Raw genomic sequence first — 10,891 nt, 5'->3', positions numbered from 1 at the left:
GACTGATGCACTGCAATTTAAACAAACTACATGGCAACTGCATACACAGCGTGACATTGAACATCGAAGTAGTGTGGACAAAAACTTGAAAGGCCCATATGCCGATGAAAGGGTACGATGATTAAAGTGAACAATTATTTATTTTAAAGTACAATTGAACCTTTAATAGTCAAACTGTACTTGTTTTAAAAACGTTCACAATATCAGAAGACAGCTGAGTGTTAATGTCAGTTTGCTAAACCACAGAAAGCAGTCAGTTCTGGTTCAGCAATAGTAACTGATCAGCTTGGCTGAAAATCAAAGAAAGAATTTATATAGCACCTTTCACGACCACCGGATGTCTCAAAGCACTTTACAGCCAATGAAGTGCTTTTGGAGTGTAGTCACTGTTGTAATGTGAGAAATGTGGCAGCCAATTTGCGCACAGCAAGCTCCCACAAACAGCAATGTGATAATGACCAGATAATCTGTTTTTGTTATGTTGGTTGAGGGATAAATATTCGCCTGGACACCGGGGATAACTCCCCTGCTCTTCTTCGAAATAGTGCCATGAGATATTTTACGTTCACCCGAGAGAGCAGACAGAGCCTCGGTTTAACGTCTCATCTGAAAGACAGCATCTCCAACAGTGCAGCACTCCCTCAGCTCTGCACTGCAGTGTCAGCCTAGATTTTATGTGCACAAGTCCTTAGAGTGGGACTTGAACCCACAACCTTCTGACTCAGAGGCAAGGGTGCTACCCACTGAGCCACAGCTGACACTGTAAACATTAAAAGGTGATATATCTTCCACTCCTTCAGGTAATGAGTTTGGCCTGAAACCAACTGTATGGGGGGATTTTAACTGTGAGGTTCAGCTAGATTCCCGCCCATGGCAAAATGGGGCCAAGGTGATTTTAACTGCTGGGCCTCATTAACATGTCACTGGGCAGGAAGTAGTCAGGAAGTGATTGTTGGCTGTGGTAAGCGTGGGGACGAGGATTGCACGGGGCGGGGGGGGCGGCGGGAGGAGGGGGTCTCATGGTATGGGGAGGGGGAGGGGTCTGAATCTTCCTTATGGGGCCCTGAGGAGCACTACTGCTACTTCTGGCCCCACAAAGGAAAGTTTAAAAAAATCTTAATCTTGAATGGCCTTTTCTGCTTCCGATTGTCTTCTATTTTAAGTTCCATGCGTAGAAAAGCTACAACAACTTCCCTCACTCAGATCAGAGTTAAAATCAGGATCGGGGCCTAATGATATCATCAGACCCCGATCTGCATATTTAAAGAAGGACCCGGCTGGATTCAGGCGGGTGCTTTTACTGCCTGCACAGAAGAGCAGTTTAAAATTGAAGACAGCAGGATTGAGGCAGGACATTGGCGTGGTTCCATAACAAAACATGATCAAGACACTATTCAAACAAAAGTTTGATGCTTTATGGCTGTAGTTCCTGGTTTGCATTGATCCTTCACATTCAATTGTTCTTTGAGTAAAGAGAATTGATGTTTGGCTTTTCACTAATCATGATTTCACTGTATCAGAAATGGCATTTTGTTCTGATTTAGAAAACACGTTTAAAGTCTTTTGTACACTGGCAGGTATAGACCAGAATAAAGTGCTGTTAATGACAGAACAGCATCCTCTTCTTCTTACTGTTACCACCACTACCTTCAATTCAAAATATCACTCCACAAATTATGAAAGAATTTGCCTGCTCAATGTTTAACCGTAACATTGGGAAGATGTAAGGGTGGAGCTAATGGATCCTTGAACTAATTTTGCTTCGTATACCCAATTAATTCAAACTAAATAACTGTGATTGGCTTAACAGTGATCCGAGCATCAGGATACATGGGCACAACAGCATGTAAAAGCACAGGCACAGTGAGACCCAATAAAACCGATGCAGCTCAGAAATCTTAGTCAAAAAGTAAGACTTGCCTTTACATAGTACCTTTCACTATCTCAGGATAATCCCAAAGTGCTTTACAGCCAATGAAGTACTTTTTGAAGTGTAGCCACTGTTGTAATGTAGGAAACGCGGCCGCCAATTTGCGCAAAGCAAGCTCCCACAAACAGCGATGAAATAATGACCAGATAATCTGTTTTAGTGATGTTGATTGAGGGATAAATATTGGCTAGGTCCCCTGGGTTAACTCCCTTGCTCTCACAAATAAAACAATGAGAGATTATAGTGTGAATAGGGACAGCACTCATTGGTGCAGGAAACCATTGAGCATTTAGAATACATGCTAGGTTTGGGTGAGAAGTGTAACTGGAGTTCCAACCCCACCTTTGGGCACTGCTGTATATGATCCCATTTTAAAATTGACATTTGCTGGTCAATTCTAACCAAGTTGAACCGTCCACCATCCAATTATAATTATATTGGTAACTGGTTTAATTTGAGGGTTAGATGACACAAAATTATAAATTAAAAACGTATATTAAAAGTGGAAAAGCTTTTGAAAATTATTTTCATCTGTTATCAACTATCCTTTCAAAAGTAATGACTAATATTTGGTTCCTTTCAAGTGGTCTGAGTCACTTTTAACCAAATCCTTCAGTCATGAATAAACGATCTCTGTGGCCACCAGTCCAAATTAGGAAATAGTATGGGGGGTGGGGGATTGAAATTACAGAGCTTAGTAAGCAGTTTGGTACTTAAGTACGTGACTTGCTAATGATGATTGCAATCCTTTTAGCTCACACAAAAAAAAATTCTAGCTATTCAAAAGTCATTCAGACACAAAACATTTTACAAGGTCAGTGCAGACAGGATATTGTATGTTACCATGCAGATTAAATATCAACATGTCAGAGAATACCCTCCACAGCAGCTTTTTCTCTTTCATTTTTCCGGATAGAAATTTTCGCTGTAAGCTGAATATGATTTTAAATCATTACTGTAAGTATTCATTGTGTTTCAACATACAGCATTTACAGTCAGAAATGGTGCAACGTTCAAGTGAATTAACCTATGAGAAAACAGATTTGGTTTAAAGGTTTCTTTTAATTGCACCACCAAGGTCTCGCCATCAAGTCCACTGGTTTAGGAGTTTTTCATGGAAAAATGGACGGAATCTTAGAACATGGAGGTTGAAATTTGTCCGGCCAGTTTTCAGGCCCAGTCTGGATGCTGCACAGGAAATGCACATCTTAACCAAGAGCTCCAAGGTTGGCATGAACATGGGCCTCAGGCCTCATTAACTGCTGATTCATTCATAGAAAATAGGTGCAGGAGTAGGCCATTCGGCCCTTCTAGCCTGCACCGCCATTCAATGAGTTCATGGCTGAACACTCACGACCCCTGGATTTACAAGACCAGTACTCTAACCCCTGAGCTATGGAGCCAATGCTGGGCTGCTTGTCCTCCAGGCAGCATAATAACTGTGGAGTCAGGGAGCACTCTTGCTGCTCCACCATCCCATTGCTGAATTTATCAGCGTTGCACACGTTTCATGCCAAAAAAACAGGAAGCAAAATTTCTACCTCATAATCCCCAAAACAGGGGCAAAAGTCCCAGAATTCTAAGTGATAAAAGCAGATTTTGACTTTGTCCTTATGCCCTGCTCATCATAAATTGTCTCAAAAAGACATGAAACTGCCGTATTTTATTACCTACTCAGTTTTTCATAGCTTACTAACTTGCATTAAACTCAAGGTAGCAAAATGTCACCCAGAGACACAATGGCCCTGCTTTAATGTGGATGTAGGGATGAAGTAAGGTGGACTTATAGCAGCCAAGAAACCCGGAAATGCTGGAAACGTGGAGGTCATGCTGAATTTGAAATTTTTTTCTACGTTTCGTGGCCGGCAGCCAGCCAGATTGAGAGTCTGGCCAGCTGCCGAGTAGGAAAACCTGCGGTAGCAGGCCGCAGCCAGGGACCGGAGAGGAGGGATGGAAGGGGCGACGATGGAGAGGGAGGGAGATCGCGGGGAGGAGATTACAGGGGTCATCATGGGGAAGAGATCATAGAGGGTAACTAAAGAAAGGGTAGGGCCTATTAGAGTCTATGAGGGTAATCTTTTTGTGGAGGCGGAAGATGTTGGTATGGTTCTTAATGAATACTTCGTGTCTGTTTTCACAAAGGAAAGGGGCGATGCAGATCCTGCTATTGAGGAGGTGTGTGAAATTTTGGATGAAATAAAAATCGTGAAAGAGGAGTTATTGAAGGGTTTAGCAGCTTTGAAAGTAGATAAGTCCCCAGGCCCGGATTAAATGCATCCCAGACTGTTGAGCAAAGTAAAAGAAGCCTTGACCATCATTTTACAGTCCTCTTTGGATTTGGACCTGGTGCCAGAGGACTGGAGGGCTGCTAATGTGGTACCCTTGTTTAAGAAGGGAGAAAGGGATAGGCCAAGTAATTACAGACCTGTCAGCCTAAACTCAGTGGTGGGAAAATTATTGGAAAAAATCCTGAAAGACAGGATAAATCTACATTTGGAAAGGCAAGGATTAATTAGAGACAGTCAGCATAGATTTGTTAAAGGAAGATCGTGTTTGACTAAACTGACTGAATTTTTTGAGGAGGTAACCAAGAGGGTCGATGAGGGTAGTGTGTACAATGTAGTGTATGCGGACTTTAACAAAGCTTTTGATAAGGTCCCACATGGTAGACTGGTCACGAAGGTTAAAGCCAATGGGATCCAGGGCAAAGTGGCTAGTTGGATCCAAAATTGGCTTAGAGGTAGGAAGCAAAGGGTAATGATTGATGGATGTTTTTGTGATTGGAAGGATGTTGACAGTGGGGTTCCGCAGGGCTCAGTGCTGGGTCCCTTGCTTTTTGTGGTATATATCAATGATTAGACTTGAATATAGGGAGTATGATTAAGAAGTTTGCAGATGGCACCAAAATTGGCTGTGTGGTTGATAATGAAGAGGAAAGTCATTGACTGCAGGAGGATATCAATCTGCTTGTCAGGTGAGCAGAGCAATGGCAAATGGAATTTAATTCAGAGAAGTGTGAGGTAATGCACTTTGGGAGGGCTAATAAGGAAAGAGTATACACATTAAGCAGTTGGCCACTTAATAGTGTAGATGAACAAAGTGACCTTGGAATGCTTGTCCACAGATCCCTGAAAGTAGCAGGCAAGGTGGATAAGGTGGTTACGAAAGCATACAGAATGCTTGCTATATCGCTTCTCGGCCTTTTGGCTAAGATCATGCGTAACTGACCTGACAGGGGAGTAACCATGACCCCAAAGTGGTTCTCCCTGGATCAGGAAGGTGGTTCTCCTATGCTTTTTGGAAATAGGAGGTGGGTGGGGTGGATTGACCCATCCACCTCCACAGAGGTGTGTGGGGGGCCTGACCCATCCACCTCCATGGCACGAACCTGGTATTGCAGTACTTCCAGGAACGGTGCAGTGGCTCTAGGCCTTTTGGCTAAGAGCATTGGCGCAGAGTGATCCTTGATGTGTGCAAGGTGACCTCTGGCGTTTGTGATTTGACAAAGAATTGGAAAGATTGGCAATGAAAAATTAAAATTAAAAACAAATAAAAAATACAGAATGCTTGCCTTTATTGGTCGAGGCATAGAATACAAGAGTTGGGAGTTTATGCTTAAATTGTATAACACTCTGGTTAGCCCTCAGCTGGAGTACTGCGTGCAGTTCTGGTTGCCGTATTATAAGGGAAAGACGTGATTACACAAGAGAGGATGCAGAGGAGACTTACTAGGATGCTGCCTGAAATGGAGAATCTTAGCTATGAGGACAGATTGGATAGGCTGGGTTTGTTCTCATTGGAACAGAGGAGGTTGAGAGGAGACCTCATTGAGGTGTACAAAATTTTGAGGGACCTGGATATAGTGGATAGCAAGGGCTTATTTCCATTGGTGGAGGGGTGAATTACGAGAGGGCATAGTTTTAAGATGGTTGGTGGAAGATTCAGAGGGGAATTGATGTGGCGGCTTCTTCACGCAGAGGGTTGCCAATGGTCTGGAACTCACTGCCTGGAAGGGTGGTGGATGCAGAAACCCTCACCACATTTAAAAGGTGCTGGATGGGCACTTAAAGTGCCATAACCTGCAGGGTTATGGACCGAGAGCTGGTAATTGGGATTAGATTGGAAAACCTCTTGTTGGCTGGCGCAGATACGATGGTAAGTACTGCAGGGAATCGAATATGGCCAGGATGATCTCCTGGACTAGTTTTGATTGCCTGGATGGGTCGGAGAGGAATTTCCCCAGATTTATTTTTCCCCAATTAGCCTGGGTTTTGATCTGGTTTTTGCCTCTCCTAGGGATCACATGGCTCCAGTTGGGATAGAGTGTAAAATGTGTTGGTGTAAGGGGTGTCGCAGTTGTGTGGGGCGGACTGGTTGGGCTGGGTGCTCTTTAACTTTCTGCCATTGTTCATTGTTCATAGGTTTATATGTAACCTTCAGGGCTGCTGACCGAGTGCCGTGTGGCTCTTTGTCGGCTGACGCAGACACGATGGTCTGAAAAGGCCTCCTTCTGCGCTGTAAATTTCTATGTTTCTAAGTGGAGACATTGGATCATGGGGGGGAGGGGTGGATTGGCAGTTTGCAAGGCTGGAGACTGATCGTGGCAGGTTACCTGGGACAGGGGGACCAGTAGGGAGCACGCCTGCTCCTCCTGGCTCATAAGCAGTGTTATAAAATATACTAACCTGCTGGATTCGGCAGTTCTCACCTCCCTTCAGCTGCCGGGTTTCCTGAGCCCTGGGAAAATGCCTCACTGATGTTAATTCTAAAAGGCTTCTAAAATCTGAAGTGCATAGCCTCATTAAATATATTTAAATAACTGATCTGCCTCTCAAGAGCAAGTTAACTGCCCAAACCCCAACCCACCCCGGTTGAACCAGAATTAGGCGCGTTCGATGGATAAGTTATCTGGATAGATGATATCACCTTACTGGGACCTGTCCATCAGACACCTTGTGTAATGTATTTGCTTCATGGGTTCTTTTCATTAAGAATGAATAGCAACACATTGCTATTAAGAACTAGTTGGTTTATTAGCAAAGGTTTAACAATCACACTACACATTACCAGGCTCACAACCATCTGCTTCATCGAGAACCCCCTGAACCCAACTGGCTGGGGTTTTATTGAGTCTTGTGAACATCACGTGACTGACTAAGCCACTCACAACTCAACAGCTCAACCAGCCTGTGAGCATACATTAAACTGTGTGAATAATAAAAATCAAATATGTAAAAGTAATCAGTTCAGTGGCTTAAGTGCAGGAACAGTGCCCACACTAGCACAGTCGCTATCGAGCCAATCCAAGCAAACAGTGGCGGGAAAAAAGTTAAGATCGCACTTTCTGCATCAAAGTAAGCAGCAGTGAGGAATTGGCTTGTCAAGTGTTGACAAGCTATTTGAGGACATCAAAGCTGAATTCACCCTATTTTCGGCTGTCGCCCACATATGTGCACTTTGAAGCAAGAATCAATGCTCAGGGAGGCCCAGCTGATTTTTTTGCCTCTCCTGAGCTCGGGGGCATTGAGATCAGCTGTAGTTGAACAGCACTGAAGCTTGGTGTAGCCGCCGCAAAGATTCACTGGGGAAAGGCCATTGTACACCGACGGGCAGGAACTGGTATAACCACCCACCTTCCCGCTGCGCTATATGTAGCAGAAAATGTTTATTGCAAAGTAAATGTAAATATAAACAGCACTATAACTGGAATGAGGCAGGCTAGCGTGCCATGTACTGTATTTAATCTGTATTGCACTGTGATTTGTAACATTTGAATTGTACTGTAATGTATCTTTGACAAATCTTTATGAATAAAGTATACTTTTGAAAAAAAACTGCTATTCTGGCTGCAATCAACAACTCAGCACAAACGGGGTTTGAACATGGTATCTTCTCGTCTGCATCCCACATTGGACACTGCCTTTAACCCACTAAAACATCAGAGCTGGTAGAACCAGGTTTTAGGCGACATAAAAAATATACAAAAGTATAAGTGAATCTGCGCATGCTGGTTGCTTCTTGTGCAGTGTTTTACATTAAGAAAATGTACAGGGAAAACCCCAACAATGCACTTCAAATAGAAAGAGATAGCACTGAAATGATAGAAGTTAGTTAGGCTGCAGTCACCTTACTAGTTGACACCAGTGGAGGCTTGAGATCAGTATCTGCCTTCTCTTTCAGTCAGAAATGCCGGCTGACATAAAACCACCTAAAAAATTGAACAAAAATTAAAATAGTAGGTTTACTTCCCTGGTGGGTATGTTCTGGTACTGAGCGTATAGTAAGCTCCCAGGTTTGATCCCTGGCTGTACCGAGTTATGTGGCCTCACCTGAACCAGCAATTAGGGCATTTTAATTGGCCTCAGTATTTTTTTGTATAGTGAGAGTATTGTAAGAGCAGTAACATTAGTGATAAAATTATGTGTGTACCTTATTATGCCTTCTTGATAACACATTTAGATTACAGCAATAGTGGTAGGAAAGCTGTTCCCATTGGTAGGTGAATAATGTAGTGGCACAAGAATCAGCCTCTTTGCCAACAATTCATTTATGGGCCCTCAGGATCTGGCACCCGTCTTGTGCAGAAAATACAGCATCAAAGTACTGCAATATCTTCAACCCCTGTATTGTAATGTAATTCTGTTAATAGGTTGATGCTTTCTTGAAAGTGTTTGTTGAGCCAATTGCCGGGGAAGGTCCATACAAGCGCTTCGATAGCATAGGCCTCTTGGCAGCCAGAAAATATGGCCATCTCCAGGGGCAACCTTGCATTCATTTCTATTGGTGCTTGGGATAGTACTGACTCCAGAGACGCCCATGGAAACCAGCTTGGTTGTTGTTGTGCACAGCTTTCAAAGGCTGCCACCTCACCTCATTTAGTTCACTGTGCTGCTGATGACACTGCTACACATCAGTGCTGCTGTTAACAATAGTGCAGGAAAATAAACATTATGAGGGAAGGAGAGAGTGCTGTATTCCTGATGATATAAATTCACTGAAGTGCTATTAATTAAGTAGCTAGAGAACTAAGTCATAGACAGCAGGAGTCAGTTGATGATGAAGGTATATAGACTAAATGATAATACCGAGGTGATGAGATTAGAAATGTGAAATGAAGACGTTTCAATCTGGGAGAAACTGGAAGATAATAAGCTCTTCTCCAAAGAAATACATTGAAAAAGAAAATCTCTCCAATGAGTAAAGAATATTTTGACTCATCCTAGTATAGAAAACAAATCTATCAAGTAAATTAATCAAAATATAATTTGATTGGTTATCACTTACTAAAGTGAAAAATGAACAACATTTAAAAAAATAGAATGATTAGGATAGGATTAAAAGAAAGATCCCTGGCAGGTTGTTAATGTGGATTGCTGGCTATTTTACTATTTATATTTAATATGTGTTGCAAGGAGGGAGGGGCTGGTGGATGATGGAATAGATTTACAAAGAGCATTCTGTGCAGGGAGATTGGGATGTCTTATTACTTCAGCTCAATGATGCCATTGTTAATGAAATTCTCTGCTAAATTCTCACAACATAGCGACAGAGCAAAGGGTTGATATAGGATTTTGTTGTATCCTCAGGGTGGCAGAGAAATGCAGAAAGGCTGTAATGCTGTAATTTTTCTGGCGTTTCCCTTTAATCAGATGCCATCTTCATAAAATGATTTGGCACACTTTTTTTTGCTTTTATGGGGACAAGAGCCATATTTTAATTTTGCCACAATTTTGACATCATTCACAGTGACATGGTGATGCATTTTAACATTGATTGATGTCAATATGTTGTCGATTCCCAAAGTGAGTAAGCGATCCTTATAAGAACATAAGAACATAAGAATTAGGAACAGGAGTAGGCCATCTAGCCCCTCGAGCCTGCCCCGCCATTCAATAAGATCATGGCTGATCTGGTCGTGGACTCAGCTCCACTTACCCGCCCTCTCCCCGTAACCCTTAATTCCCTTATTGGTTAAAAATCTATCTATCTTTGACTTGAAAACATTCAATGAGCTAGCCTCAACTGCTTCCTTGGGCAGAGAATTCCACAGATTCACAACCCTCTGGGAGAAGAAATTTTTTCTCAACTCGGTTTTAAATTGGCTCCTCCGTATTTTGAGGCTGTGCCCCCTAGTTCTAGTCTCCCCCACCAATAGAAACAACCTCTCTGCTTCTATCTTGTCTATCCCTTTCATGATTTTAAATGTTTCTATAAGATCACCCCTCATCCTTCTGAACTCCAACGAGTAAAGACCCAGTCTACTCAATCTATCATCATTAGGTAACCCCCTCATTTCTGGAATCAGCCTAGTGAATCGTCTCTGTACCCCTTCCAAAGCTAGTATATCCTTCCTTAAGTAAGGTGACCAAAACTGCACGCAGTACTCCAGGTGCGGCCTTACCAATACCTTATACAGTTGCAGCAAGACCTCCCTGCTATTGTACTCCATCCCGTTCGCAATGAACGCCAATATTCCATTTGCCTTCCTGATTACCTGCTGCACCTGCAAACTAACCTTTTGGGATTCATGCACAAGGACCCCCAGGTCCCTTTGCACCACAGCATGTTGTAATTTCTCCCCATTCAAATAATATTCCCTTTTAATGTTTTTTTTCCCAAGGTGGATGACCTCACACTTTCCGACATTGTATTCCATCTGCCAAACTTTAGCCCATTCGCTTAACCTATCCAAATCTCCTTGCAGTCTCTCTGAGTCCTCGACACAACCCGCTTTCCCACTAATCTTAGTGTCATCTGCAAATTTTGTTGCACTACACTCTGTCCCCTCTTCTAGGTCATCTATGTATATTGTAAACAGTTGTCGTCCCAGCACTGATCCCTGTGTCACACCACTAACCACTGATTTCCAACCAGAAAAGGACCCATTTATCCCGACTCTCTGCTTTCTGTTCACCAGCCAATTCTCTATCCATGCTAATACATTTCCTCTGACTCCGCGTA

The 10,891-nt window shown here is 42.9% G+C and overlaps 1 pseudogene; it reads left to right on the top strand.

The window, feature by feature from the left end:
- Positions 1 to 5,117: 5,117 nt before the first annotated feature.
- Positions 5,118 to 5,355, top strand: LOC139260527 (U2 spliceosomal RNA; annotated as a pseudogene).
- The last annotated feature ends 5,536 nt before the right edge of the window (positions 5,356 to 10,891 follow it).

Source organism: Pristiophorus japonicus, chromosome 3 (assembly GCF_044704955.1).
Source record: "Pristiophorus japonicus isolate sPriJap1 chromosome 3, sPriJap1.hap1, whole genome shotgun sequence".
NCBI lineage: Eukaryota > Metazoa > Chordata > Chondrichthyes > Pristiophoridae > Pristiophorus > Pristiophorus japonicus.
The sequence above is the reverse complement of the archived record's forward strand: the minus strand, read 5'-3'. Positions and strand labels throughout refer to the sequence as shown.